Source organism: Octodon degus, unplaced genomic scaffold (assembly GCF_000260255.1).
Source record: "Octodon degus isolate 3935 unplaced genomic scaffold, OctDeg1.0 scaffold00303, whole genome shotgun sequence".
In the NCBI taxonomy this organism is placed as follows: Eukaryota; Metazoa; Chordata; class Mammalia; order Rodentia; family Octodontidae; genus Octodon; species Octodon degus.
In genome coordinates this window covers 754354-763510 of record NW_004524879.1, presented here as the reverse complement: position 1 = coordinate 763510, position 9157 = coordinate 754354, and the positions used below count along the sequence as shown (strand labels likewise).

The 9157-nt window shown below is 38.3% G+C and overlaps 1 protein-coding gene across 4 annotated transcripts in view; it reads left to right on the top strand.

Annotated features, from left to right (window-relative positions):
* The window catches only part of LOC101591647 (neuroligin-4, X-linked), a 337184-nt gene that overhangs the window by 324035 nt on the left and 3992 nt on the right, over window positions 1-9157 (top strand). The gene's annotated exons all lie outside the window — the stretch shown is intronic.

Below are 9157 nucleotides of genomic sequence, written 5' to 3'. Positions count from 1 at the left end.
ATCTATGTGTCTATATATCTATATATCTATGTATCTATGTGTCTATGTGTCTATCTATCTATCTATCTATGTATTTGTCTGACTGACTGTCTGTCTGTCTGTCTATCTATCTATGTATCTGTCTATCTCTATTATCTATCTCTATGTATCTATCTGTCATCTATCAATCTAATTATCTATCTATATCTATCATTGATCTCTATGTATCTATCTACAATCTATCTATCTGTCTATATATAATCTATCTCTATGTATCTATCTATGTATCTATGTATCTGTCTGTCTGTCTGTCTGTCTGTCTATCTATCTATCTATCTATCTATCTATCTGTCTGTCTGTCTATCTCTATCATCTATCTCTATGTATCTATCTGTCATCTATCAATCTAATTATCTATCTATCTATATCTATCATTGATCTCTATGTATCTATCTACAATCTATCTATCTATATATAGTCTATCTCTATGTATCTATCTATGTATCTATGTATCTATCTGTCTGTCTGTCTATCTATCTATTTGTCTATCTATCTCTGTGTCTATCTCTATCATCTATCTCTATGTATCTATCTATCATCTATCAATCTAATTATCTATCTATATCTATCATCTATGTATCTATCTACAATATATCAATCTGTATATATCATCTATCTCTATGTATCTATCATCTATCTCTATCATTCTATCTCTATCTAATATTTTCTATCTAACTATCATCTGTCTAATTTTTCTGTCTGTTGCTCCTTTCTTTCTCCTTTCTTTCATCTCACTTTTTACTCCTAAGTAGTTTTCTGACAAACAAGGACTTTTAAATTTTTTTTTTAAAAAGTATCATATGAAGAGAATACAAAGCAGTACCAAAAAATAGAACAGAAAAAAGTACAGAACTTTACTTGAGGGCTAGGAGCTGACTGAAACTCCTACAAGTTCTTCCGGCTAGTGTGTGGGTGTCATATATATTCGACTGGTTCTTTCAAAGATGATCATAGGGTCCCCAGCCTGATGATGATCCTGTTTAATTGTCTAAATAAAAGCATTACTAAGACACAAACAGGAGCAGGGGAGACGGCTCGGTAGAATAAGCGCTTCCCTGGCAAGTGCGAGGGCTCGAGTTCAATCCCCGGGTTCTGCCAAAAATAAATAAATAATAATAATAATAATTTAAAAAAAATACTAAGACACAAGTTCCACTTCGGAAACAGAACTCACTACAGAGCCCTACGAGTATATATCCGTTCATTCATGAATAGATGACATTTATATCTTAGTACATAGTACATGTGTATATATGACCAAGTGTTTATGTAGTCACATGCACATATATATTTTCAGAGGACATTTGCATACGCTTGTACATATTTCGAATCCTCTCTACGTGACTTATCCTGCTTACAGAAAGGTAAGTGGTATCTAAGTAACTGAAGAATCTTTGTCTTGGACCATTTAGGGGATTCTGAAGAATCAATCCACAAGTGTTCATTACTGATGGTTTCATTCAGACACTCCTCAAAATTTCTTGTTTGAATTGTTGCAGGTATGAACGTCAGACAAAAAAGACTGACTGTGTGTTTAGGAACAGGAGTGGGGTGAGGAAACAAGGAGACATAGAAATATACATTAATTAAAATAAAAATAAATTTTCTTATGTAACATATATCTTGTATTTATGCAAATGTCTGCATATATTTGCATATATTATATATTTGGCCTAAGTGTAGTAGAAAATATAAGCAAGCAAAAGGAACACACACAACAGGATTGGCCGATATTCTTCTAAGCATCTTATCCATATACAGCAGAAACTTGAATCCCAAGTATCTCACACGACTACAAGCATGGTGCACCTGTTCTTCATCTCTTGCACTGTGGCATATGTACAAAAACCCATGAGGCATCCGACCCTCCTACCTGCCTGTGCTGGGCTACTTAACCTGGACGACCTTGTGCTGAGTTAAAAGTGGAGGTGCTCCGGGCACAGACAAAGGGTCAGTTTTCCTGGTTCTAAGACAGCAAGGGTCAGAATCAGACACCCTGAGGCCCTTTAGTTTTATAGAGTATTTCTGGGAGGTTCATGAAATGCCAAAGTCCCAATGCTTTGACTTTTACCAAAAGTCCATTTATATCACTTCTGATTTTTGTCTGCTTTTTCATTTTCTTGTCTTCCTTTATTTCTTTTCTTCCTTTCTTTTTTTTTTTTTTTTTTTTCGGAACCAGGGATTGAACTCAGACCCTTGTGCTTGCCAGGGAAGCACTTATCCTCTGAGCCATCTCTCCAGGCCCTCTTTCTTTCTTTTTTTTCTTGACAAGCAGCGGCTTAATAATCTGGTCTTCACTAAAGACATAGAGACAGATGGGAAGAACATGTAAGTAAACCAACCTTCAGGGGTCAGGCTTTGTGCATTCGGTTTAATAAAAGCCATTATGGTGGCCTGGAGGGATCAAAAGGTAGTGGGGACAAGTGACAGGGATGTGACTCTATGACGGAATTTATTTCTTTAACAACAAAATGGACAAACATCAAGGAAGCCATCAAGTTTTTTGTTCTTGTTGTTTTAGGGATTTTTTTTTGTCTGTTTATCTTTTGACACAAGATTTCACTGTGCAGTTCAGGATAAGCTCGAACCCACTGTGGAGCCCAAGTTAGCCTGGAACTCATAGAGATCCTCCTACCACGCCAGACCATGAAGGTTTACAATAATAATTTTCATTTAGTTTCTTAGGGCTATCTGAATGGTCAAAAACTGCAGACTTTTATAATGACCCAGCCATTGTCCCTGTACCCTTGTGCACAAAGGGCGTGATGGCACTGTGTCACAGCAGTCCATGTTTATAGCAGCACAGCCATGTGTATGGTAGCTCATCTCAGAACAGCTAACCTTTAAAAGCAGCCTGTCTGTCCATCAGTCAATCGATGAGCACAGACAATCTGCTATGCCCACACTGTGGAGTGCTATGCTGCAATGAAGAAGGATAAACTTGAATCATTTTTAGGCACCTGGATGAACTTTCAATCCATGACATTAAGTCAAATAAATAAGACACACAAGCTTAAATAGCATGTGTTTGCTTATACATGAGAAAGTCAGTGTATGAATGAACTTGTAAAGCAAGCTGAAGGATGGATCATAGCGGACTCGGGGTGGGTTTTTTGATAAAAGGAAGGAGATTAACAGATGGAAAGACAGATGGGGAAAGAGATGAAGAGAAGTAAAAATGAATTATGTGCACTCAGCAGCCCCACACTGCACTCTTTGCCCCTATAAAAAGGGGAGCAGAGCCCATTCTAAAGCCCCTGCATGATGGGCTGGTTTCTATTTAGCTCCCCCTGCTTTCCTAGAAAATAAACTTCTCCACAGCTTAGAGCATTCTTTGTTCCCTCCGTGCCCCAACATCGGTGGCTTTTCTGCTCTCCTCTGAGTGCCAACTTCTACACTACCACCCATGCTGGGCATTCCTGCTCTGTAACCACTTATGGCCACCATGAACCTAGATCCATCAGAAAGTTGCTTCTGAGATGCTGTTTGGGAGGTCAGTGTATCTTCTCTGCTGTTATTTTGGTTTTCAGCATTTGTTTGTTGTTATTTTTCTTTGTTGTTGTTCTTGAAACAGGATCTTGCTTTATAGGTAAGGCTGGTCTTGAACTCACGACATAGCCCACCAGGATCTCATGGAGATCTTCCAGCCTCAGCCTCCTGAGTGCTGGAATTACAGGCTTGCATCACCATGCCTGGCAGGAGGCCAGCGTATCTTAATTTGAGGGCCCCAACAGTGACTCTTACACACTGGGAAGGAAGGTCCATGCCTGATGCTGCCGTGGCACTAAGCACAGGCTGGGTTTTTATTCTCTTGAAACAGGAAAGATGTGTGTGATGTGTTCCTCACATCTCGCCCTGGTCCTTTCTGGGTTTCTCGTATCAGAATCCTCCTGTTGCATACCTCCTGTCTCAACAGGCTGGGCTACCGTTCCTTGGGACACATACTGTTCTTCATCATTTGTGTCACATGTTTTGAAAATGAGCCATATATAGCTTAGTGTCCTGGGAATCTAGACTCACTCCTGGCACACTTAATGGAATAACCACAAAAAATGAAGCCTGATAAAGTCAACAGATTTTCATTAGCACTTGCTGATGGCTGCAGTATTTGAGAGTAAGAAGGAAAGGAAAATGGATATAGGGATGGATGGATGGATGATGGATGGATGATGGATGGATGGAGTGATGATGGATGGATGGGTGAATGATGGATGGATGGATGGATGGATGGATGAGTGATAGACGGATAATGGATGGATGGATGGATGGATGGATGGATGGATGGATGGAGGAAGGAAGAGAGGGAGTGAGGGAGGGGGAGGGATGATGGATGGATGGAAGGATGATGGAGGATGGATGATGGATGGATGATGGATGGATGGAGTGATGATGGATGGGTGAATGATGGATGGATGGATGAGTGATAGACGGATAATGGATAGATGGATGGATGGAAGATGGATGGGTGGAAGATGGATGGATGGATGGATGGACAGATGGAGGGATGATGGATGAATGGATAGGTGGAGGGAGGTATAATGTATGAATGGAAGGATGATGGATGATGGATGGATGAATGGATGGATTCATGGCAGATGGATAGATGGATGGATTCATGGAACAAGGATCAATGGAAGGATGGATGGATGGGTAGGTGGGTGGATGGGTGGGTGTTGGATGGATGGATGGAAGATGGATGGATGGAGGATGGATGGAAGGGTGGAAGATGGATGGAAGGATGGATGGATGGGTAGAAGATGGATGAATAGATGGGTGGATGATGGATGGATGGATGGATGGATGGATGAAAAGATGGATGATGAATGGATGAAAGGGAAAGAAGGAAGGAAAGAAGAAAGGATAGAAGGGAAATAAAAAGAAATGAAAGGAAAGGAAGAGTAGGACAGGACAGGACAAACAGGTAAGGAAAGGAAAGTAGAACAGAGGGAAGAAAGGAAGAAAAAAGGAAGGAGAAAAGGCAAGATACAGATTTTATCTGAGAGCTGTTTAGAAGGAGAAAGATGAAAAGATAGTGACCTCTCTTTAGGTCATTGGAAACAGGAAGTCTGTTGGTAAGCATTGCACGTCAAAGACCTTTGGTACCATGAACATTTGGAAATAGGAGGATCATCTTTAAAAGCAAACAAAAGTGGCACATACTTGGATTTATTTTTAGCTTCATTCCCAGAAATATAATCTTGGCGTTGTCAAGTGACTTTTCTCTTAGGCATCCAACCATTTCAATATCTTTGAAAAGAAAACGAAAATTACAGACAAAGGCTGACAGAGAATTTCAGGTTACCTTGGATTACTTTTTATTAGCCCATATTCTCAGGACAGAATGACGCTTTCCTCAGCGGAAGCTGGTACACACGCGTAACACATTTTTGTTCATATTATGTCCTTCCCTGTTCCATCTCACTCCATCTCTTGGGTTCCTTTGCGTATAGAAAGTAGGCAACTCCCTGTTTCCCATAACCTCTTTGATTTTGCTTTTTACACCACTCATACTTGGGGTTTCTTATACAAGAGGTACCATAGTATATTTAGGCTGTTTATATGATTTACTGCAGTCAATGTGCATTCATTTTTTTCTGCAAATCTCCAAAGGTTATTTTAAACTAAATAACCATCTAGCGCCACCTAGTGCCTGGGAGGAGGGACTGAACACCTCCTATTACCAGGAGGCAAATTCCTACACTGCTTTTGAACTGTAGAAATTTTTCATTTTTTGTTTTGCTTAATTTTATTGAGAAACAAAGATGGCTCAGTAGAATAAGCGCTTCCCTGGCAAGCACAAGGGCCGGAGTTCAATCCCGAGTTCCGAAAAAAAAAAAATCAACCTGAGGAGCACCCCCCAAAAAAATAAGCCTTCAGTAATAAGATAGTTTCAAAACAGGTTAGTAGGACAGTTACAATAATTAATACATTGCATATTGTTGTCTTCATAGTGGCGATTCACAGTAAAAGATGCAGACATGATATCCTGTTCAATCGCTATTAGTACAAATCTTTCTTCTCATTGAATTAAGGAAAAGGAGCTGTATATCTATCCTAACTATTTTGTATATACAGATACAAAATGGTCCTTCATTTGTATCGCCTCTTTAGTTTTGCCAGAGAAGGATATTCCATTGCCATTTAAATATTGTAGGTGCCTGAATTCAGAAAAAAAGTAATCCAAATAGTCCAGTAGTCCATAATAGTAGTGGGCTATCCCTAGGACCAGCAATGTCAGAAATTGTTGACTTGAGCCTTTTATAGCTCAGCATATTAATATGGCTTTACTTTTTATACCTTATTTTTATACTTTTCTGTTGGATGGTTAAGAACAAGGTACAGCAATACCTATATAACAAGAAATGTAACTTTTGTATCTGACAAGGTCAGTCAAGTCCCCTCAGGATTCACCCTTAGATACTGTACCGCAGTTTGTAGATCTGGAAATTTTTGTTGTTAATTGCACAAGGGGACTGAATACAAGGTTCACTGGTTAAAAAAAATCATAGTGTGCATGTGTAACAAATGCACCCCAATTCTTAAAAATGCATTTGACCACACTGTTAAAATTATATTTTAAATACAATACAGCAGGTAGAAAAGCATGTGAAGTGCTGTTAAGTACAGAAAGAGCTACACATTGCATGTCTTTTGGAAAAGACAGAGTTGTTTTCCACACTTAATCATTATAATCTTTCATTTCAATCCTGGAAATTAAAACATTTTGTAGGCTAAAAAAGGTCTTGAAAATAAAATTACAATAACCCACTCCAAGGATCACATTGTCCTTGGAGTGTTTGACAGGGAGAATGACTGGGGTTCTGATAATCCCCAAGAGTTTATCTTGATTTAAGAACTCCACCTCTAAGAACTTTAATACTAGATAGAGTGGCTTCAACCTAGAGTTGATTTTATATGGATGGTCCAAGTCCATTTCTCTATTATTAAAGAACCAAATAGATGTATTTCTTTACCTTTGAAATATACAACACATGCCTTCAAAAATAGGCTAATAGACAATACACAGAGAATATTCCCCCTGTCTCTACCTCTCTCTCTGTCTCATTCTCTTTGTCTGACTGTCTGTACCTCTCTCTCTCTCTCTCTCTCTCTCTCTCTCTCTCTCTCTCTCTCTCTCTCTCTCTCTCTGTATTCCTATCCCATGATTAATGAAGGGTTTCTACCAGGTAGATCCAACTTAATAAAGTCAGGTCAGTGGAAAAGAAGCAATGGGATTCCTTACCTTCCCACTTTTTAAATATTTATTATTAATTCATGTTTGCAGTTCACCATAGGTAGTTGGTGCTGGGACACAAGGCATCTGAAGTCCTTTTCATCTCCTACCCCTTTCTTCCTCCTCTTTCTTTCCATTTCTTGCTTTCCTTCCCACTTATAAAAGGAACTATCTCCATCTTTTTTATCAATGTTTTATATTTCCTTTCCTTCTCTTCCTATCTTCCTCCCTCCACTGCTTTTAAAACAATAAAAATAGAGTAAAAATTATCCCAAGAATATTCCACTTAAACAAAACAAACACTAGATCTGGAAAAAAGATTCCAGAAAGTTAAAAACAACTGAGGTATTAAATCAAATCACTCTCAAAACAACATGTATTGAGACTAGGTGTGGTGGTGAGTGCCTGTAATCCCAGCTGTTGGGAGGCTGTAAACAGGCAGATCACTATGAGCCCGATCTAGTAGTGAGACCCTGAACTTCCTGTAGACCCTTCCCTAAAACACACAAAAAAGCAGTATTTTAAAAAATTCAAGTAAATCTAGAGTTTTAATATTAATATCTTAAAATTAATTCTATTGGTACATTTTAGATATACATAATGACCACAGGCATAATAAGGAATTTGCACCTGCACATAGCATATCTCGATTATTTTTTAATATATTCATGTTTTCAAGTAAGGAGAAAAAGCTTTGTTATAAGGCTCTGTAACATTTCATATCCAAATGTGTAAAGTTTACTTGTGCTTACTAGGTTGCACAGCATATATTAGGTTTATATATGGAAAATGCAAGGCAACAAATTACATAAAGTGCATGTGTTTTGGTACAGAGTATATAATGGCCAGCCTGCTCCTAAAACTATACAGATTCTACATAACACATTAGGCAAGCTACAACACCCAGAATATTTGTGTATCTTATACACCTTACGTAGTGCACAGACTACATACAGTGGTTTGATTGATGACGGTCTGATATACTGTATTTTAAATTTATATTTAAATTTATAGCTCTCCACCAGTAATGTGTGTGCCACAGCAGACTTAGGATTTTGATTGTTTTTTTTTTTTTCTTTCCTGGGCTACTAATATGGGATTATTACTCACTCAAGATGCTGGATATTCAGGGTGGCATCTGCTTAAGACATTCTAAAAGAAACAGAGAAGGAAAGAAAAAAGAAAGAAAGAAAGAAAGATATTCTCAAATGAGGATGTTCAAAACTCCTCCAATATATCACGGAAACTCTAAGTAGCATTCAAGAGACCCTATAACAATGTATAATAATGCATACTCTGAACACACATTGTAGAAAGGCATATATACTGGTCCACGGTTGCACCATTTTTTTTTTTTTTTCAGTACCGGGGATTGAACTCAGGACCTTGCACTTGCCAAGCAAGTGCTTATTGTACTGAGCCATCTCCCCAGCCTATGCATCATTCTTGCATTATTATTCAATTATTGATTAATTATTCTATCATTAGTACATCAATATTACTTCCTTAGCAATATTTTACTTGTTGTTATTTAGGCTTCAAAATTTAGTACATACTATTTCTTGACATTCTTTGGTTAATGTTTTTAACATCTTTCTGTATCTTTCATGCCTGGAATCCTTAACCACAAACCAGAGCACTGAGGCGTAGCCATCTAGGGCTGAGAGACTTGCTCTGGAATTCATAGGTGCAAATTACAGGTCTGGCGAGCCGGGTATGGTGGGCCTCACCTGCAATCTCAGCCCTCTTGGAGGCTGAAGCAGGAGGATTACAATTTCTGAACCAACAGGAGCGATTTAGTTTCTTAGTGAAATCTTATCTCCAAATAATTAAATAATAATGCTGCTGCTGATAATAATGAGGATGACAAGAAGAAGAAGAAGA